This window comes from Varroa destructor, unplaced genomic scaffold (assembly GCF_002443255.2).
Source record: "Varroa destructor unplaced genomic scaffold, Vdes_3.0 BEIS01000004.1, whole genome shotgun sequence".
In the NCBI taxonomy this organism is placed as follows: domain Eukaryota; kingdom Metazoa; phylum Arthropoda; class Arachnida; order Mesostigmata; family Varroidae; genus Varroa; species Varroa destructor.
The window spans coordinates 17,226,395-17,249,895 of record NW_019211457.1 but is presented as its reverse complement, the minus strand read 5'-3'; the positions used below and the strand labels follow the sequence as shown (position 1 = coordinate 17,249,895).

The following is a 23,501-nucleotide window of genomic DNA, read 5'->3' as shown; positions in this document are numbered from 1 at the left end:
TACGATTAAGTTATGGCAACGTTCTGGTCGACGTTCACGAGTCAAATAGGCATATGGCATACTACTTGGAGTGCACTGGTTTGTTTCTCTCTTCTACGACAGATATACTTTGCTCCCGTGCTGCTCTCTTCGTCCCCTTTTACCCCCCACTCGCCACTGTAAGCGGTTTGCCATTTCTACAATGAGGATTCCCCCACCGACGTCAGCAGCCTCAATATCGCTGGCGAAGAAATAACCATTGCGAAGGCCCAGAAATCATGCGCGAGTAAAGCTAGGAACGTCTTGCTTTGTTCGCACACTTTCTATGATGACCAGGGCTGCTGCAATGGAATTAATTGAGCGTCTAGGAAAGTAATTGTAAGTTTGTTTCATGTTTTTGGAACCACATACTTACGTCTTTCATATGCAGTGTATTTTGGGACGCAAGTGACCAAAGCTAAGGCATTTCAAGGAAATTTAGTTTAAAGGCTAGGACTAATTGACAAAACACAAATAAGCAGCTCAACTTAAATCAACTAGATTAAAAGACAATATGCCCACAGACACAGACCTCTCATCTGCACGACGCTCTTCATTTCTTCTTGGAAGTCCTAGCATGCGAAAGACACGTACATGCGGGATACAGACGACAACGTTAGTATTGCAAGGCATTCACCCATTCGATTCGAACCATTTGTATTGAAAATAGTGCTTGAAGAGCAAGTCTCTCGAAAAAAAAAGTTTGCCGTAGTAAGAAGCTGTCAATATTTAAATCCTATCCTTTCGTCAAAAGGGGGATTTCACACGATCGCAAAGGACGCTCAGAGTTACCCTGCTTGCTTACGCCAAAACAGTGTGTGTCTATTCGACCGAGAACGCTCAGGGGTTGTTGTATTATTGTTACAGCAGCTGACGGGGCTATAACTTGTTCAACTGATTCTACTTAACGAGAAACACAATGATCAATTGCTATAAAATTATGCTAGACTGGGGGGCTGGTACTACTAGGACTATGCTTTTATGAAAGCTCGCCATTAGGACCATAGCTCTGATGTATGAGAATCAGGACAATAATAATAAATAAAAGAGCATATAGGTAAATTTGAAAAAAGCTAGCTACAACCTAATAAGCAAATTAGATACGTCGTTCGTTTGGCAAACCATTTACATGAAATGACAAATGCTCGTAGAATTTAAATAAAGCCATTTTATCTATTTGCGTTTAAACAGACGTCGTATCAGGTAGACATATTCAGAGTGGGCTGAATGATCACATCAGCATAAATATTCGGAACGTGCCAAATGTATTGATATATATATATATATATACACCTGACTGACCGAATCAGAATGATCGAGATCTGTGCATGTAAATAGTCACACCTCCTGCGTTTGATTGCGTCTAATCGCTAGGTGATGAAGACGGCCACCGTACGACGAGCACCGTTTCGTTTAATGCTATCTAATCCCGTGTTCTATGCCATTTCAAAAACACAAAATATACTCTTGTTGAAAATATATTTTGGCAAAGCTCTGTTGTAGACCATTACCCTCCGGAGTTTCAAACACACGTAATAAAAACATCAATTAACATGCACCCAATATACATGGTATGAGCGCAACATGCACAAATGTACGATACGTTATCTGAGATTCATTCGGGTTCCTATATATCCTGTATGAAAAACAGATTTTGAAATTGGCACCAAGAAGGAGGAGATAGGACTTTAGCGGTAATAGATATCTATGCCAATCTTTTTCTGTACTCGCCGAGGCGGACGGCCTCATTTCATTGGCACTAAGCATACCAAATGTTTCCATATAAAAGAGCCGAATGTCATGTATACATGGTTTTTTGCAAAGTGTTTGACCTTTCGCGATTTGAAAATTTGCATTTCGAAAGAAGTTGCTTTAAAATGAGGGAAGCATACCCAAGTCGGTCTTTCCCGAACAATTCAGAGAACAGACAAGATTCGTCTAATCTTTCTTAAAATGTTTTAATGCGATGATGGTTGTGGCACGAAAAAACAAAAAAACAAATTAATTAGATTGTTTAGTACGCAGAAAGTTCGATTTCCTCAATCCTCCTACACCAAAACGCTTTATTTTCGCCTATAATGCCAAATGTAGGAAGGTCCTAGTGTTGTACTTGTAGGACAACTGCAGTTAGAGATGTCAAATTTGAGTGGTCTCTAGAGATTGTCATGAATAAAGTGGCAGTACGAACCACAACGATATTTCAAACAAATTTCAAAAGATGGTCAGTAGACAACGAAGTAAAATATTGTCACAGAGTAAACTGAAACGTCCATCCCAACAGTCTCTTCTAGCACAATATACAGATTCGCATGATAAACATATATTTCCATAATTGAATTAAAAAAAAAATATGGATTATTTCTCTGAGCGTTCGTTTTGTCCAGTTGTATAAATATGTGTTGCTACGCTTTTTTTTTCCTTTATTTGTTCCATATTGTAAGCAATCGAGTGAGCTATTGGATTGATACCATCTGGAGGCCATGCCTATTGCGTGTACGAGCAGACATCTAGCAGTCTTGTTTAATATTTTAGCACTTTAGATGCGAGCCATAAAGATTTACCCGATACCAGAGCCATTAAGCGAATGCTGGCTACCTCGGGTGCGACTTGTACAATACATCGATAGATGTAACGAATACTCGTAAGGGAATCAAACATTCAACCAATGTAGTATTATACATAGTATTATGGCCGCGAAAGCTGCAGTAGAGCCCCTGTGCCAGTATATCGAGACGCCGCCTTGTTCACAGTCGAATATAGAGTTACCCTGTCCATATGTTTTGTGTGAGCGTATTTCCACTGACTTCTTCAATGGACAGTCTATGGCAAACTAACAAGTATTAATGGGTTGGCATGGATGATCGTAAGTGCGACAAGGTCTTACTTGTTCCAATGTCCGCGTTCCGTGGCAGGGCCTAGACGAGTAGTGATTTCTCTAGCTTTACGACTAAAACACTTCGTATTTGAAACGTCTCACAACGATCGTGATTTATGAGAGTAATTTATAAACATACATGATTTACTAGCACGGTCCATTGCTGATACACACAGACCTCATGACAGATCTATCCGGATGTCCTGGGCATGTTCAACAAAGCGGTCATGTGTTCTTTTATGCAAAAAATATTTTTGTATGCCATAATTATATCCAATTATCGACCAGTTGAATAGTTGGATATACTGGCCACAACAGGCTAGCTTAATGGTTTTTCGAATATTCGTACTGACTACTATAACCAGATAGATGACAGCGTACACCGCATTATATTGTCGCTTTCGAACATTACGCATACAGTCGGCCAACACCCATTGGCACTTCAAAGTTCGCACCTATTTTGTATCGCTGCCTCATAAGTCTTTAAGCATGATACTTCTCCGTTTGCCATATTTTCGTTCTTCCTGTCCATGCCAAGGACACAAACAGGCAACTGGAATCGGGAGCACTTATCGTTAGTTTTTCGCAGCCCTGAAGGGGTGACATTTTGATCTTAGCGCAGGAACATACTGCTTCTTCAGGGGTGCAGTGATCATTCGTTGAAAAGCCGGTATCAAAGAACTCTTCCATCACGTTTCTTTTAGGGGCTCCCTTCATCCGGTTAACTTGACCTGGTTAGCCCGTAAGCCAATTTACTTCTTCACGCTTTTCATACGTTGTCGAAAGGATGAACCTTCTGTGAGGTCGAACCTGTATGTACGGCGGCATCAAAGATGTATAAATAAATGTATAACGGATGCGTTTTCCTTCTTACTCATAATAGTTAACGGGCCACACGCCTAGAAACAGGCTAACGGATTTACTTTCGGTCACTGTTATGCACAACTGTCAATTTGATTCAATGATGAAATGCGCGTACGGTGGCCGACTATAGCTAATAATAGGGCAGTAAGCCATTTGTTATCATTAACACGAAACACATCTGCTCGAATCCAACGTGTTACTATGAGCAATGATGCCTGAAAGGTGTCAGGCTTGGCTTTCGTTACAATCAATACAGATTTTCTTTGGCTTAATCAATGCCTGCTTTTTCAAGAACGGCCTAGTCCTTGGGCAAATCGAACGCAATACGATGTCTGCTTATATGTGTTCTCATGGAAGCAAACTGGTGCTAACGCTGCTTTTAGAATGGGCTACAGAACGAATCGAGTACCGGGGCTACTTTTAGCTATTACTATAATTATTATATATTAAACTTATATATTAAATAAATGACAAGGACACTTGTCGGCTTCGATTGCACGGGATTGATCAATATAATGGCTAGCTGCTGAAGCTTTTACACCCTCTCTGTGTTTTGAGCTTTACGTCACACATCATCGTTAGGCGCCAAACAGGATGTATCTATGCCCGGATTCGAGCCTATATCACAGAGTACTTCTAAGCCTTTTACACCCTCACTGCCCCGAATTCACAGAACAGTAACGTTCAGCCCTTGCTAAGCGCATTCGTGTGTGTACAAGTTGATGCCTATATAATCTCTCATCCTTATTCTTTTCCCGATGAACTGCGCGCTGGCGAAACAGTTCTTCAATGTTTTTGACATGTATGTATATACGCGCATATTATAACTGGCGGACTGGCATAGTTTCGTCGTTAGGTGACAAAAAACAAGCACTCTACAGCTACCTGTTTTTGTACAGTCGTAGAACTGTATTTACTTAACAATTTATATTTTAACTTGACTATGTTCATCCGGGGACATAACCCCATCTCGCGGCTGGTATCCCCTTGCACCCGGTGCATTATACTTTACGTTGCACTGTATACCTCTTGGTGACCCCCTACGGGCACGCGCTAAGCGCGATTCCATTATCTTCGGAGCCGACTAGGGGCTAGCGGGCGGCATAAAGGGGACGTCTTGCACAAGTCTGCGGCACTAAGCCCACATACAATTGGGTTTCCCGTTGCTTCCACCATCGTATTGCCGAGGTACTACACGTAGCGATCACGGCTGTTTACCGCTGGCAGCTGGCATACGTCACAGCTGCGCAAAATCCCTCCGTTTGGAAAATATCATGCCATCAGGCGCTGAATAGTTTTCTTTTTGTTTGGATGACCCCGATAACACTTAGCAAACATCAAAGCCTCGGTTGCCTGTGGAAGCGCGAGTCATAATTTTTTCATGCCGTCCGAACGGTGGAGGGTGTTCTGTCGGAATGAGAAGCTGCCCACTGTTTACCGTTCTCGCATAATGCTGATCACTTTGTGTCCTTCGATGACTCGGCGGTTGATGCGCCGTGACGTTGTAGGGGGTTCATGCTAACCGAGTCGGTCAGTTGACTACTGGTTTTAGCTACACCTCCGTTTGCAGGTCTGGTGGTGCCCACATAACGCGGAGGTACCACAGTTCCCGAACTCGCTGAACCTCACTCTCGTCTTCCTATAGCAACGAAAGAACTGTTCGGACGAACCGACATCCTACAGGAAAAAGCGCCCTCGTCCTCTTTGAAGCTTTCACACGTCTCTTCTGCATTAATCTTCAAATCAAACTAAGTGTCGGGCACTCCTTGCAAATACCCGCACGCCTGCCTTACAGCCTGGTTCGATGGTCTCGGTTGCTTTGCAAGTTACTCGTACTCCCCAGCCTATCGCTTGGGTTTCCTCCCATTGAGCATCACGGGAAACGGTTCTCGATCAGCCAACTCCTACGCCACTTCAATCATATTACGAGCTACCCCAACGGTGTCACCAAAATAAGGCCGACTGGCCTAGCTTTATAGTTGATTGGTACAAATGAGCAGTTTACAGCTCCTCGCTCTGCGGCTATACAGCCGTAGATGTGGAATAAAATTTATTTTAAAATGTTACTGGAAGTATGGAAATGTAGCAAAAATATAAAGGCAACATCGTGAGAGGCTGTAAGCAGATCTAGCTACGCAGCCTGTGACTAATCGAAATAAAAATAAGTTTTAAACAGAAAGAATTATCGAGCATGCTCAAGGACAGCGTGCCGGATGACAAGGAATACTGGCGGGTTTTACCAGCCAAAAACAAGCACTTAAAAGTTATAGTACGAAATCTCAAGAATCTGTAAAATGATCATTTCGCAAGCTTAAACGTCAGCAAGTTTAGTATCCATAGTATTTTAAGACATTGTAAATATGAAGGTTACATTCCCTGCATAAACTATAGTTCCCATAGTTTCGCTTGTGCTGGATGCGCAGACTGTTTGGAGTTTTCATACTGTCATCGTAATGTCAGCGTATACCTTGATGAGGTCTTCCATACAAACAAGTTGTACTGAAAGGTCTCATAGAATACCCACACAATTCCTCACTCCGACGCCAATGGACTCTTTCTTATGGGTATACTTGGAAAATAAGGCTCACGTCAAAAAACTCACGACACGGAAAAATTAAAAACAGGATTGGGCAAAAATGCACCATAACACGAAACACAATACCCGTTGAATTGTTTTAAAACAAATAGTCGACCATTCTGAACATTTGCGGTAAAAAGAAAGATTATACTTTCTATGTAGATTTTTTTGGTATTAACTACTATTTTTTGGGACTAACGTTGTATATCATTACTACCAGTCTATATGACGTATCGAAGATTCGACATAGAATATATATTACGGAATAAGAGTTGTAATTAGCAACATAAATTGTTAGACAAGTAATTGAGTGGCCTTTTAACAACAAATACATTACAGGCGCGTTACTAGGTATCAGGACGTCATATTTGTTGTCCTCGTACGCTGGACTCGCAGACGCTTCCGGTCTCTCCTACGTTCTGCTTATATTCTCAGTTATTTCTAATTGTAGTAAAAAAAAATTATGGTCCGTGGATAACTACGCGTTAGTAAAGTATATATCCGGAGCGATGTACTGCCATTTTAAAGGCACCGAATACACAGCTTCTCAAACGGCTGTCTATTTTTAATTTTTAAACATCTAATACGAGGAAACGTTATTGAGCGAACAAGTCCAACAAAGGCCGATCTGATAATTCTATACGTGTATGCCTAATCAAAGCATTGGGCATTGAAGTTCGATCAGTCGTACTCTTAGCAAGCATAAAAGACAATTTCCAAGATAAAATTACGCCACCTATGGATTTTACATGGTTCTAGATAAAAGGCGATGACGGCTTAATCTACAATATAATAATAAAGTTATAATACTTACGCAATTGCGTCAGTATAATATATCAGTACTCAAATGCGATCTAGGTGGGACACGTTGAATGTTCCATTTATATTTTCTATTTAGTAAGCTGGATAGCTCGATGCACCTGGCCAAGGTGTCAGGATTAATTGCCATTCAATTATCAACGGACGAATGAATCAATAACATTGATCCCTCCTTAGCCAGCGTGTGAGCGTAGGGTTTTTTTTTTTTGTATGATTGACGAAAACAGACATACGGTTAGGTAATATGTGTCGGAGATGAAAACGGACGTTTTGGCAGGTGCTACTGATTGGTACGTTTGTCTATATTGACTTCTGTGTTTGTTGACACGAACGTAATCGTGGAACGCGCAGAAAAATCGCCGCGCTGTTCCAACGATAGTACTACGTCCGATGTACTCCGAAGTGCTCTGCCTTGTAACGTCGCTGCCTCCGAATTATATATGCGGTAAAGGTTGGAGTGAGATTGAATTTTCATTGTTAGTTACTTGCGTCGAAGACATTGCGATAACTTATCTCTTCGCGACGCTACTTGATACGTACATGCGAAAGGCAGATGGACGAGCTTCGTTTTGCGTACAAGTTAAACAGTTTCGCTTATCGTTCATCATCAAATGAATGGCTGGACTAACGAAGTCGTTGATTTATATGAAGCGAACAAATGTATCCTATAGTGAATTTAATAGGTACGGATCCACTCCGTAATCGCCTATCTCACAACACGGCTCACTAACGCCGTGGAAGTGTAGAATGAACGCAATACGTGCTTATTCAGTGCTTTACTGAAGATCATTTGTGAATGTTGCATGAAGACGTCGAAGTGTAGACGTTCAAATGTCCGCTACACTCGACCAACACGTTCGAAAGCTGCAACGCGTTTTGGCTTTAATTTTGAAAAACATTTTTCGGACACTTCTGTAGTAAAACATAGCGTCTTCTACGGCCTGAGCTTTTATCGCTAGTTGCGGCACATCGGTACAGAATGTACCGTGTTTACTAATGCCTATTAGTGACGATATGAGGTTTTTGAGCTCTCCGGCGATATACGCAGCGGTGAAGGTTTCGAACTGTGAAAGTTCGATGCCATTGCAACTGAGCTTAAAGCTGCATTATTACATTCGGCGTGAAGAATTAATCATACGAACCTGCCTCGTCTAAGCCAAAGACACTCCGAAATAGAAAAAATATCATGAAACAAGGACGATTAAATGATCGATAGCGTGAAGAAGTACTATAGTTAATTATGGATATGCAATGTATGATCTACAGATTTTGCTCGCCATAATAGTTGCTATTTAGTCATCGAAGATTTCTATCCTCGATGCATCCAGAGTTTCCGGGCAGCAGAAATATCTCCCTTGTTGAGCGATCTCCTGATAGCTCGCATTGCAGGCTGTCAACAAGTGCGGCATCGTACATGGACGATGGATTTGTTTACATGCAGGCATCTTCTTCAGCCTAATCGGTTACAGTTTTTAAAGCTAATCTTAGCCTCGATCTCGTCAAACAACGACAAAACACCAGCTAAGCTCCTAACGTGGAAAGCTCACGTATGATTATTCGTCACACATTTGACCTCACACGTTTAACTTCATACCACGTTACGAACTTCAGATTCATAATTAAAGAATAAAATTAACTGCCTGAATATACATTAGCTACACTAGGTAGCCGAAGGGACGCATAGGCCAAACGGTCACGAAAATCGGTCTTCCAATCGAAATATCGTACCAAAGAGGTGTCTGTGACAGTATAATGTATTATTGCATACATTTGTCTCGTTTCAACAGTAGCGCCATTAGAGTTTAGGAACAAAACATAACTGAAGATGAACGTACGTCGTCACTGATTCTACGATATGGCGTATACAGTTTTTCCTTTCAGAGATGAAACGTGTGAGCAGCGGCTTTTTCTGTGACCGAGTGAATTGCACAAAGCGTTCATACAAACTATACCCGAGGACAGTATAGCAAGAGGGATCTTTGATTTTGGATATCTAAATAAAAGTTTTGCATAAAGTACGTAAGTATAAGTTTGGCAGTCCTACTTATTTGCAAGCTTCTTATAAGTATACAGAATGTCTTCCTTAGCTTAGAAATGTCCAGCTTAGAAATTCCTGTCTCATCTATAACATGAAGTAGCATATTGACCGGCAGACAAAATAGTGATGTCATCCTAGGTATGGACAAGTCATAACTAGCTAAAGTCAGCCGCCTCTCATTCCCGCAATTAGTTTTTGCCCAGACGTAATCTGCTATAAATGCGTTCATTGTTTTCTCCCACCTTGAAGGCCCGGTCGCGATAAATTCTTTACAATGACTTCGATGCCAGGCCGTCGGAAGTTTTCTTGCGTTCCTGCTGTTGTTAGTGCCGCTGCTGCTCGTACTGGTGCCGTCCAGAGACACGACCCTCTCCTTTATATTGTGTGTTTTATAACTTCACAGTGTCGAAGCCGAACAAACCCGATGACACTGTACGGCGCAAATCATGCAGAGAAAACTATGTGCTATCTTTTGACCCCGACATAGATGCAAACTGAAAAACTTGGGCAAATTCCCTTGATGATGGCCTTAAAAACTCAGCTGTTTTTTTCCTCGTCTTAACTGCGTTGCTGTTGACCTTTCCTATTCAAACAAAAGATCTCCCCTCACAAAGTAAGTGTCGCTCCACGCCGAATTCGTCATCTTGATGAGAAGTGGAGCTATAGTGAGGATTTAATTCAATGGATGAGATAGACATCGAAAAGGGCCAGAGCGGGGCAGGGTGGGACAAAGACGTTTGTGCGCTCGCCCGTTTAGAGCTGCTTGCTTTTGGTTCTATTTAACTGCACTAGCTGCCATGTTCATCGACGGCGGGTCGACCCGGCCGAGTGAGTTGGGGAGAGCAGCGCCGAAGCAGCTTGCGTGCGAATACGGAAATAGGTTGCAATGCCCGATCAGAAGGCAAAAGATGTAGATAGAAAAACTCTACGTAGACTCGCCTTGGAACTCGAATGCACGGCCGCAGACCTTAGCCCACAGACATTCAAAGAGACAGACACGTGCAGGTCTAAAAACACACAAGGCCTAAAGGGGGTTAATGGCCTGCCTGGTAGGGCCGTATTCCATGGAAGCCTCTTTTCAAGATAGCTGAATTCCACTTTGACGACGATTTTATTAGTGAACGTCTTGACTACAATAGTATACATTTTGATGAGTCCCTTGATAATGGTGTAGCTCATTTCCTCGTCGGAAAGGGGAGGGACCAAGGACAACGGCCATGAAATTTCTATACAACGTCTCCGCTTTTAGGTCATCAGGCTTCAAGGTCGGTTGGCTGCGAAACAAGCCGAATCTCTAGACGCGGATAGTGACACCAAGAGAAATATCGGCAAGGGTTTCAAATAGCTATGAACGCGGATCATAGAAATGGTTTCTCATTGTTCCTCTATTTAGTTTTTCCATACCGTCTTTACCAATATGAACTCCTAACAAACAGATGGATTGCTTAATAGGCCAGTGTGCGTGGGCAACCATAGATCGGCATTTAAGACCGGTAGTAAACCATGTTCCGTAGACCATGTTCCTGCCAAACACATACTGCATGAGTGTCAAAATAACGATGCTTGCTATGCTAAATAAAACTATCAATTTTGCTTTAGTCACATAAATTCTACCATGTTAGAGAGATTCCGATACAATTGAATGTGCTTCATGGGAAATGCTGCGAACGAATGATTGATTCTAATACGTATTTTCTACTGGGGGTTACTCTGCTAATGGGACTACTCTATCATTAACCTATTCCTAATTTTGCACACGAACTAGGTAAAAATAGTTTTCAATAATCTGCGGTGTTCTTGCACTCTGTGGCTATACTAAATAATAGTGCAACCTATTCAGAATCTAAGACTTTTATTGAAGCGTACACTGAAATCGGCTCTGTCATCATGCATAGACAGTATTAACAGAACCGATTTCGTATTGATACCTGTAGTATGAACTTTCAATTCCACATCTACAGGGTTACCGACTGCAGGAATCGAACCCTTGGCAAGGGGAGCAATTTCTACCTATCACACTCTGAACGAGGAAGGCCTAAGGCCTATGCGTGAGCTGCCTGAACATATCATGGGATCCAGATCTGCTTGCGTGCAAGGAGAAAAAAATAAATCGCACATTTATTCTAGCCTAAAGTGGCTATTTCTGAATTTTTTTTTTTTATGTTATTTTTTCGCTATTTCTGTCCCATCTTGCCTAATCGGAGCTAACAGTGCAGGTCGTATAACAGCAAAATTTAGTAATTTCAAGGTCAGACCAATACTAAAGATGTATCGGCGACCAACTCTATTCCTAACAAAATGTTTTTATATTTCTGTTCACTGTATTAACAATATTGATTAACGATACGGAAACAAAAATGCCTATTTGACTGAATCAACACTACATACATACATAGAACGAACAAAAGATCGAAACATATAGAATCAATAAGCTAAAAAATGAAAAAAAAAATAAAATCTTAACAAGTACTGAGACGATGCTCGCTTTGTAATGCAAACATCGTAAAGGGCCCACATAATTCATGATAAAAGATGACCCAAGTTGGGTTCACTGCAGATACCATAAGGGGTGGCGATATTGTGATGATTGGTTTACCTTTACAATCGGATGACGTTAAAAATAGACTATTGATAAAAACAATTCAAACGTCAGTTAGACGTGTCGATCGTATACATTTTGCGCTCGGCTCATGAAGACCTATATAGCACTATCTCCAGCCTGTACCTAAAGATAATCAATAAGAACAAGACGATCAAAGTTCAAAAACATAATTTTTGCAGGATTACACTACTGAACAGGTAGAAAAAAAACAACTAGAGTTCGTAGGCTAGCTTGGTGACATTATTGAAGTTAGTGTCTGAGTATTATTTTCTTACCTACCTACATACATGTGTGGGTATGGGATGGAATCAAATGAATAGCTGATCCAGTGGCGTTTGTCACAAGAGTAAACGAACGAGTATATTTGTTTGGTGAAGGACAAGTACGTCGACATAAATATCTGATATATCATCGCTATTTAGCTGATTATTAACGGCGGCATGAAATGCAGACGAGCTACATCATAGCCAAGGAAGCAAGTAGGTGTGCAAAAGTTAATTTTGAAGTTACCAGACAGTCGCTTCATGGAGTGCTGTTCTTCGATTGATTCCAGGTTTTCGACGATATGTATTTCAGAGTATTAGCTGGTTCTCTATCGGCTTTGAATGGTCGACCGCTTCCCATCGTGCACGGTGGAAGCTGCCGACGATTTGATGAGTAACCCTAGTTGAATATAACTTTTTACATACTGCAGTTGCTGGACGAAGCTAAAATAGATGCTGAAATATTTTTTTATAGCGCTGTACAAAATATCGTTCTAGTGTTGTTCGTATGCAAGTAGGTTCATGCTTTGCCTGAAATGGTTACCTTCCAGAATTTCCCCCAAATCGATATGTGCTATAAGGCCCCAATCGAGCATCGACAAACAAGACTTTTTTAAAGGTGTTGCTTTCGATATCATCGTCATCGTCATCGTCATCGTCATCGTCATCGTCGTCGTCAGTTTCATTGTCAACCCTAACAGTTCCGAGGAAGACATTGTTTTTTCTATCTGGCCATAATTTACAAACTAGGTGTAACTCTATCTAAATGTACGCACTATGAGAAACTTTAGTATTCGTATTGAATACTATAGTTTCTTATAATAATAGCGTAACGTACCGATAAAGTTTGGGAATTCTGATGTATTTGCAAGCTGCCGCCGTTGTGGCACAAGATTGCGCGGTTCGCGCTCAATGCGGTGTGTTGCCTCACCGTGTGCTTGCAGCGAACGCTAGAAAGTTATATAAACAAATAACAAAAAAAAAAACTGACTTCTTATATTTAATACTGAATAGTCAGAAACAGGATCTGTGTTGAATTGTGACGACGTAGTACTAGGTTTGAATCGAAAACAGTTGTTTTTCCTTGAATACCACGAGGGTTTAGGTCATGCAGCGTCTCGTTGTTATGACAGACAAACTTAATGGTGCACTGAATAATATGAAACACCCCATCATCGTCGAGTTAGCGTACGATGGTACGATGTCATCAAAGAAAAACGCTTTATCTGCTTTCAACGGGTGCGGCACTCCAGTTGTTATGACTCGAACCGATAACTCTGAAGCTAACAGACAATATCAAATTCATGTTTCAGCTGAGCATAACACAGAAGCGATGAGATCCTTTTGCGCATAAGTTTTTTCCCGCCGTTGCTACTTGATCAATAACTTTCAATAAGTGGTAGATATTTTAATAAACTACTTGAAAGAAGATAGCCCAGTTTAAAGTGTTATTTGTGTGCGCGTAGTGAAACTGCAAATCTAGTTCATCAGAGGGATTACTTCTTGGAAAAAAGTGGGTTCTCTTAGGTGTCACCATACGCACCTCAGGTACCTTTGAATTGCAGGTTGCCCTAATTGGATAGGCTGATAAACTGGATATAATAAAACTCGTAGTGCGACAATATTGTATACGCCAGCAAATAATTAGCTGATATCAACAGGTCATGAAGACATTTTAGCTATAACTGTACCCGGCATGAAAATGTATAATTAATAATTTTTGAATAATACTGGTTCGAAATGGAGCAAGTAAGGCCACCTTGGGGGTCAGACCGTCAAAGAAACGTTTTTACGGTTAGCCCGTTTACCCCGGATCAATTTTGTCTTTCGCTGGTCTCAAATAGCCACCCTTTTGGACCTAGCTATTTTTGCTGCTATAAACCACTTCATTAGTCGACTTGGGTTCTATCGTAATTTGTTGTAAACAGCTTTTGTGTCTGACCTATATCAGCGATGCATCACTCCATATGCCATTTAGATGCGCCGGTGTTATTAAGTCATAACGACAGTCGCGACAGAACTAATTAACGAATGCTAATTATCATAACAAAGTGACGTGCGGTATGTGGAAAGGCTCCCTAGTCCTACAGCGGTACAGGCCGACTGCCGGAAGTACACTAACGTATTTTGAGCAGCTGTCATTAACTGCTAGGCTGGCTACAGATAACTGATTCCCCTAACAAAATAGACTTAATTAAAACTAATCGACTACAAATGCCTGCTTATGACCTAGTAGACAAAACTCAGTCCAGCGTATTGCCGCCCTCTGAGGATAGGTTCCCCATACTCAGCTGTTACTCCTACAGCAAAAGTTAAGGGTTTCGTCATTTGTCGTTTAAAGGACTCTGCACGTCTCAGTGTTTATATGGTACGGACGGGGAGAAAACGATGTAAAGGGAGAGCTCACGTAACTTCAAAAGAAGCACAATATGTACACCACCGTTTGGCAAATTATCCAGAAAGGACAAGTTGAAAAACTTCCACTTCGGAACATATTCACAATTATCTATAGACCCAAACACAGGTTACAACGTTGTCGTGTAATGAACTTGACTCAGTTGTAATTTATTCTACTGACTTAATATTCGAAAATAGATCGTTTGTTTGTTTGCGTTTTACTCATTAGACGATTTAACACGAATATTTGTGACCGTCTTAAGCATTTGCGCCAACAGGCACAACATCCACATGAATTAGGACTTACTTCTTGAACCTGTGATGACGAATTGAACTGCCAAAGCCTTTTTTTTTCAGGGAACGTTCCAGGGCTTTTATTCTACTAGATCTAAAAGACGGACCTCCGAAACAGGTCCGATTTTTTAAACCTAGTTATTCCATTCGAGTAATTCTAAAACCTTAAAGTTAAAAACCACTGGAATCTGCAGTTTGCAAAAGCATGTTATCGAGCTAGATAACAGAACAGGATTCTATAATTGCATTGTCCGATACACGAAATAGATTTTGTTGTCGTTGAAAGCTCTCGCGCTTCACAATCACAGAAAAATCTTATGCTACAAAATGGCGAAATTGTTTTATACTAGCAGCTAAAGTATACAGCATATGTACGTCGTAGAGAAAATCACTTGTAGTTTTTTTTTAGTGAAACAATAATGTGTTTTTCTACTAAGGACATACGACGTGGCCTAAGTCTGAAATCAAATGCAGACACACCTGCGACATGCGAAGTTACCTGCAAGTCAATTGTATTGGGGGAACTTGTAACGTTCTGTAAGTTCCTCCTTCTCGATGGCCGCGCAATATCAAAACTTGGGTTTTTCCAAAGGTCTTTGTCTCAACAAACTTGTTTCAGCAGGGATGAATTAATTTGAGAGTCGTTACATGCATGTACAAGAGGAACTGATCCTTTCTATCATCGATTGCTTTCGATTCACGTCCTACCCAGTCCGTTCCTGATCTACACCTCTATTTTCTATTGTTCATACAGATAAGTTCTGTCTAGACAACAGCGTTTGAAAATATGCTGATAGATGGACACGCAACGTTATCAGTATTGTTGTAAAGGGTCGGTCTTGCCCATATTTCATACCGACCCAGGTATGTTCCTATATCGAACATTTGATATCCGATTCAAGCGAACGCACCGCAAATGATAGCACTGCCCATACGAAGATGAAACTGTAATCAGTGTTGGTTGTAAGCCAGCGGATAACATAGCTACCCAAAATCACTTTTGCCTGAGTCTTAGCTGCGTTGCCCTTAAGGGATGCTTATAGTATAACATGGCCTATATAAATGTACGGTATATTACACTTACTCCAATTTATCAGTAATGAAAAATAGTCAGATCTTATAAGGGCCAATCTTGACTGAATTTATTTATTGTAAACAAATAAATAATACGTGTCAAGGATGGAAGCCGACTGCTGTTTTTCACGCATAGTCAACAAAACAGAAATGTTCTGATTTTCAATAGATGCTTATCCGCACGTCAATTTTTCTTGCCCCTATTCGAGCTCAGACAGAAACGCAGTATCAACAATTTGATTGACGTCGAAATAAATTTTCAGTTATTTACGTAAAAAATTCTTTGAAATTTCACAGAAAAAGTCTATTGGACGAGAAAGCTAGTCTAATGAACACGACGAATGATACACGAAAGGGAAAGGAACTAGAGAAAAACAACAGGCCAAATCCAGTGCTTCCTGCAGATTCGAGTTCATCATTTCATATGTTCTTACTTTTTATTTACGTACGTGTACGAGCCCTATACGGTGGTATTATCGATATCTACCCTCAAATCCTTCTAGCTTGGCAACTCGATATGATACATTGGCTTCGGTGAGTGTTGTTACCATTGGCCTTTACGTCACCGTACGTGTAAAATTTTAAATTTGTGAAGGCCAGGCGAAAGACAGCTACACAAAGACGGCTAGAAAGCATGGTAAGAACACATGAGCAAGTACATGTCGAGAGGATTGGGACTCGTGATGTAGGCCACCATTCGTTCAAAGAGAAGACACGTACAAGAACTAACAACGGCTTGGCAGATTTAAGGAAGACTAATTTCCTTTTGCACACGCAACGGATGCCGTGCAACGTGCCGGCCGCTAATGTAGATGGCTTGTTCTCAGCGTCTAGACCGCACTTATTTTGCTCGTGACTTAAGGGTGTGTTTATGCAAAAATATTTTTTACTAATCGTTAACCTACAGCATTTCATCAAAATGTTTCTCCGAATACTTTTTACTGAACTTAAAAATAGTAAGTTAAATTACTATTGGTGCATGATCGTGTATTATTAAGTCAATTTACGAACAGCGTGCGCCGCGAAAAGAGACCATTCGATAAAAAGAAATTGTCTTAAATTACGCCCACTAAAGCTTAAGACAACCAAAAGAACACGCGAGATATAACAGCTTATGGACGTCACAGGCTTGAGATGTATAGGGCTTATTCTATTGACGTACTATTGACGCGTTTTGGCTACTTGCCGACTCCTAGTTGTTCGAGATTTACGTGTGGCATTGTCGTTGGGCGTTCCATCACATAGACAGCTTACCCTCCAGCACGAAACAGAGTGCGTTCATGCCCGGATTCGAACCTGGACCACAACGCGCCCCTAACACTTGCACGCAGGTACGTTACTCGTTGAGTTAACACGGCTACTTGCCGACTGCCGGTTTCTAAACCGTACGCTTGTGTGCGATAAAAATCTTATTCTAATGTATGCGGGCACATAGCCCGGAAAAAACCTCCATTTGTAAGTTGCGAACTGGAAACATCTTTGACGCAAACTCATTGAGATCAGCCAAAAGGTAAATAAAAAACGGTGCATTAGTAACCCTATTTTTAGTGATAGAAGCTCTTAGGTAGTGATTTGTGTGATCGAAATGCGAGCTAGGCTAAAGCTAACTAACTGGAACACTTAGTACTATCTTTATTGTTGCCCAACTTGTACTTGGGACCGTCTAAAACAGACAAGAGTTTTTGTTTTCCACAACCAATCGTCTTACTGATTCATTAACTGACGTCAAGAAACTTTTCGTCATCCAATAACCCCAAAGTTAAACGTCAGTATAATATTTTGACTTGAGAATCGGCCTATAGATACGACAGGAATATAGGAAATTGGAAATAACTGACAGGGTGGTGCTTTCAAATCGGGGAAAACATTGGCAGCCTTTTTGTCGTATTGGGCATGCGTTCATCGTATTTTAATTGCCAGACGAAACTCGTCACGGAATAAAAGTACGACCTCGGAATTTGAGATTAAGAGATTTCTATATTTGGTTATTATCGATACTGTCTGTTTTACCGTCCCGGATAATTTGCAGGACGCTCCGCTTTCGCCTATCAGTGGGCTTAAAGTTCATGAAATGGAAGCTTTTGCGAGCTTTTTCGAAGGACTTTTTCGAATACTGTTGCAATGAGTAAGATATATAAACATACTTCTAAGCTAACTATATATCTATGCTAAACATTAAGAAGTAGTAAAATGTTTGCATAATTCATATAATATAGTTCGATATAAATTCCACCCTAAAAGCACCTGTATCACTTGTAAGCCATACCTATGGAAAGTGTAACAGCTTGTATAGAAGCTTCTAATCTGGAAATAGCAACATATATGATCGTTGATGTTTATCATTAGGCTCTAGTTTTTTCTGGTAATATTAGACGAATCTTACCTTTAAGGTAAAATCGGCAGCGATGCACTCCTTACTCCGGAGTCCAAAATCTTTCAGCAGAATTCGCCAACGTGCTCTAATCACTCTATGTACCGTTTTTTCGTAGTCACAGATTCGGGGAAGATGTCCATAGGCGGAGTTCACCGCACAGAACGACCTTCGCCAAACGCCTTTCCAGACACAGCAACAGGTGCTACTACCGTTGCCTATAAGAGAATGGCCGTGCGCAACAGGCGATTGAGCCAAGCAGTACTCATTGTGTAACTGTGCTCGGATCTGCGAGCATATAGGTGCTCGTTGAATGAGCCACTTTGCGAATGTGACGAGATCCCGGTCTGGGTTAACCGGTCTGGGGCCGCACACACGTTGCTCAAACACGAAAGGGTCCTCTAGTTCATTTGATCCTCTCGCACGTTGTTGCTTATCTGCTGTGTCTCTTGTCCTGGCAGCTTATCTCGGCGAGGCCCAGAGTGCTACTAACTGACTCTACCACGCTTCGTTAATGCCAGTCACCACCGGCGTGCGTGCGGCAACGTGCAGAAACTCCATGTGTTCCGGAGTTTTAGCTATCAGGCGGAAAGAGCCGTGACGTCACGGAGGCGGGACCACGAAGGAGAGGGCATCAGCCAAACGTAGGACCCATGCTGGACATCTAAATAGGAACACAAGCTACTACTTTACGCCAGACTTCGCTATGAGGGAGATTCAGAACACAGACTTGCGTGTGCCAGAGAAAATAAGATCAGTCCAGGCCAGAAAAGAGCGAAAATATGAAATAGCTAAGGGCATAGAAACGCCCAACGGAGACGCCCCCATGATTCTGACACCTTCGACGTATCACGCCATCATACTTGGCCGATCAACCGATTTAGAATTATACAGCCACTAAGCGATTCCTTAAACTATGGCAGCAGCAATAGCAGAACAAGAATTCATGAACTGAATTTTGAGCGAAGACAAGCAGAAGAAGTACGCAGCGACTTGGCCATGTTACTACTCATCCCCAACCCCGGGGCGTACGTTGCGTCGAAGTGGGATTCGACACCGACAATGACGGTGCATATCATTTCCTACACGGCATGCGTCTGAGGACGCAGAGCAAAGGGAGGATCACGTCAGCAGCTGCGATCGACAGAATCGCCACCGTTCTAGGAAAGAATGAAGGTTTACTGAGAACAAGATGACTCCTTTTCCGAGACTCTCAGTCGAAACTCCGTTTTCCTATCCGCAGCAAAAGCTCTGTTGAGCTTAACGAAGAAAGGCCCGCCATTTGCATATCGTCGCATATGAAAAAGACAATATATCGTGAGAAAAGCAACACCAAGCAGTACTGAGTGGACAGTGCTAAAACGGTTTCATCAAAATTACCCTAGTATGTCCACTCCTGCTGCCTCGGCAGAGAGGCATTATCAGTGGGTTTCCATATAACTTCATACTGACTAACCAGCAGGTGGTCACGTATGAGACTAATCATGGTAGACGGTCACAAAAACAAGCTGGAAAACTAAACAGTAGTTGGGAGATTGTCGGATCCGGATAGAGAGTGGGTAGGTAGTTACATCACTAGCTTACAACTTAGTTTAATTCGGATTTAAGCCTTATTTGGGACTCTTCTGAGCGGCCCTTCTTTCACAGCAGCATCCTTTTCCGGTCAACTGTCCTGACTGTTAGCGACAACTTTAAGTGATATTCGATGTTCGGACGAGAATAGTTTTAATAGCGTACATCGTTTAAAGGCTTCGCGCCATTGACTTTGGTTATGGTATCGATGAGACCTTGTTTCATCCTGCCGTTCGTAGAATGTGGGCGCTGAGGCACATTGTGCACCAATAGAAGGAGAAGGAAGTGGGTCTGACGAGCCAAATAACTAACGGCCATCAGGTTGGTTCTAAGACGGCGGACGCTGAGCTCGAGCAGGCTGTGGATAAAGGAGCTCATATAGCATCGTAGCTCCAAGTAGGCCGAGAGTTGGTTATTCGTTCGAAAGGTTTATCCCACGGACTCTGGCGTAAAGTCGTGTAACACACGAGATTAAGGAGCTTCGTTGGTTGAAAGTTGGTAACCACTAAACTACGTATGTCCGTCAAGAAACGACCTAGAACTTACCGCAGCTACTACAACTACCGCTAACGCCAACGGCCTCCTACAGGCTGCTATGGCGAAAGCCAGCCATTGTAGTCTAAAGCTTATTAGGTCCTTCGATAAAGCAATAGTGCATGAACGATGTTTGTCTATCAGGGCTATTTGTTGCTGGATTGCCAAGAAGTATAGACCGCAAGCAATTAGAAAAAGCCTAGCATGAATAAAACGCTATAATAGATATTTGAATTTTGTAGAAAAGATCATTCCCATACTAGGTAACTACCTCTGTAAGGAAATAGCTAAAAAGCAAATACAATTAAATGAAATTAGATTCAAAAACACCGATATGTGTATTAGCCACGTAAGAGTTTATGAGCATAAAATAACTTTGGAGTGGTTTCAAAGTCTTTAGGGGATAACTGTTTAGAAAAGGTGAAGATTGAAGAAAGCTGGACGCCGATGCAGTACACTTCTGCACCGCGCTCGTAGCGTGCACGTCTCGCCACGGATCAGTGCTTATTTTGTCCCTCAAACTTTGCCTCGTTTGCGCGTCCTTTCTTGATGGTGAGCTGCGACAGCAGACTCAATAAAACATAAGAGAGGACCGATAGGGTATAGTGAACTGCGGAGTATTCGACAGCGAAACGAACAGCAAATTCTACTGGTTATCTTTTGGCCGGTAGGCCACTGTTTCCTGTGCACCTTTGATGATACCTTCTTTACTGGTACATACGTACTTCTTTGAAATCTTTAAAGTAATGGGGTAGTTTGCCTAGAGCAGAATCGAGGTAGGGAAGGGGCGAATGTATTGTTAGAATATCATGCTAATAGCCTAACCAAAGGAAAAAAGGGCTCGTCCTGTTCCAACTGTACATCTGATCTGTTTATGCCTACCTAGAAACCCTTTTTAACGACGGCCTGCTGAAAATGTCGGATGAGTAAGATGTACTGTACTCGTCGGCTTACAACCATTGTCTGCTCTTGTTAGAGATAACCGGATAGAAAGCGCTTTGTTTCCTTAATGAGGACTTTTCCGAACTTTCCGTATCACGGCTGGCTATCTGTACGTGTACAACGATATGCATATCAGCTACATACAAGGTATGATTACTATTGCGTCTCTATTAATTACTAATTTGTCTTGTATTGAATCTGGATATATAATAGAAACTTCTTCATATCGTTCTATTTCAAAATAGGCTTAGTCCGTGAATCCGGTTCAGTTAAATAGGCCCCTTCTGCTGATTTTACTGAAAGTTTTTGTCCTTATCAATTTAAAGCCACTTTAAAATTGCTAGAATCTCTCATTTGAAAGCACGTTCTTTACACTATGCAATGTTCAAAGCTGCAAGCTTATCAGTAGCTAGTTATCGCCTCGTTCTGTGCGAAGCTTGTGCCCTATATGCCATAGCAGAAATTTCTATATCCTCTCCAAGCATTCCTTGAACCGCTTATCAAACAATGACACAAAAGGTAAATCGGTATTAGATGCGCTTATTGTTCTACAGTAATTAATGCGTGTGGTTTTGTTGTCCACCCCACATAGAAAACTTATCAGAAAACAGTCTTACAGCAGTGGTAATATGGGCTTCTTTAGTAAGCTATTTTCAAGCATTGTGCATCGTTTAGAAGCTTATACCCTTTTTTCAGTTAAGGTACTGCGTTTATGAATATAGGTCGGTGGTCCTTGAGACTTTCTTTTTTTCTGTCTTTATGCCTACGAAGCGTGTCTGCCATGTGTTTTGAATTGGGCATTGGTTTTTACTGATGCCTTCATCATCTAACCGACATACTTCTCGAGTATAAAATTATGACATCAAGTTAATCTGGCGCACATTAGTGTAAAATGTGCAATCTAGGTGTTGAATTTTCGACATGTGCATCATCATTCGCGCATTCAATTAGGTTTATAGACTTGGATTTCTATCTGAGTATTCTTCATAGACATTCAGCATTAACGAAGCCGGCTATACTTGAGCCTCTGAACTGCTCTGTATGTAAGCCTTATTGTAAGTTTCCGTTATGCCCTCTACTGATGTTCACTCCTTAAGTATTAAAGACTCACGTGAATTATATCAACTATTTCACGCATGATTCTAAGCGCTGAACTATACGTAATATTTTATCATTATTACCGCAGAGGCCCTTAAACGATCTTTTATAGCGTAACCTAGTACATGGGAAATGTTTTGAGCTGTTAATTGCTTGGTTAGACTTAATGATGAAATGCTACTGAATAGCTGAGTCACTGCGTCGATTTTACCGCTGGCTATTTCGAAGGATCTTCATTGATCTTCTATAAATAATTACAGCTCAAACTGTTATAGGCAAACAAACTATGCAATGGGAAACTTATAGTATAACTTATAGAAGATATAACAATACAAAGTCTGCAGTTCTTGCACGACATTGTAGAAAACTTAACAACGCAGATCCACAATGACGAAATTAGAAAGTTCAATTCCGCGCTGAGATTTAGCAACGTTTCAAATGATTTATATTTATAAATACAGCTGATTGCCTAATTACAAATAATCCGGATGGATATAATTACATAAATAATACATTGAATACACTTTCTACTTATAATATACTATGTCATAAGCATCATCGCCCGTTGCTTGAGGTTTGTTCCATTCCCATAGCTTGATTAAGAGGCCTGTTGATATAGATGCGACCCTCACGACACAGTGCAAGGCTGTTCTTCGAAAACCTAATAACTTCGAAAGCCTAAGTACCAGCAGGATCGGTAGGACCAAACGAAGCGTTTAGATGTTTCAGGAAACAAGAGTAGTTGCACACTTACGTTTCCGTCATCAAACACGTTTCCACGATGGGACACGTGGGGTATCCTGAAATTACCTTTGTTTCGTAACTATAAATATACTTCTTGTGTACTGGGAGTGTTGGATACGATGCAACGTCTACAGAGATGGCATTATAGAAATATGTTCAGAATTTTAAAGCAAGTGGCATCGTTGAAGTGCCTAGATCAGTAAGGATAACAAGAGTTTTATTACTGAGGTTGCTTACCAGCATGCACTAAAGCTCATCATTACGTAATTGAATCGACGTTTCGCTACTTTGAAAAACACTTTATAACCTATGTCTAATTTCTCCGTTTCCTATATATGATTCAGCTTGAGCTAAGGTTCCTGCGATGCATTTAGCAATTAACAACCCAAATAATAATTTACTTCAATGCCGAACAGCC

The 23,501-nt window shown here is 41.3% G+C and overlaps 1 protein-coding gene across 1 annotated transcript in view; it reads right to left on the bottom strand.

Moving 5' to 3' along the window:
• FMRFa (FMRFamide related propeptide) overlaps positions 1-18,727 on the bottom strand; it is a 109,510-nt gene extending 90,783 nt beyond the window's left edge. Inside the window, exon 1 of the mRNA XM_022803989.2 lies at positions 18,206-18,727. The gene's annotated coding sequence lies outside the window, so the exon portion shown is untranslated. The remainder of the gene's footprint in view (positions 1-18,205) is intronic.
• Positions 18,728-23,501: the final 4,774 nt, after the last annotated feature.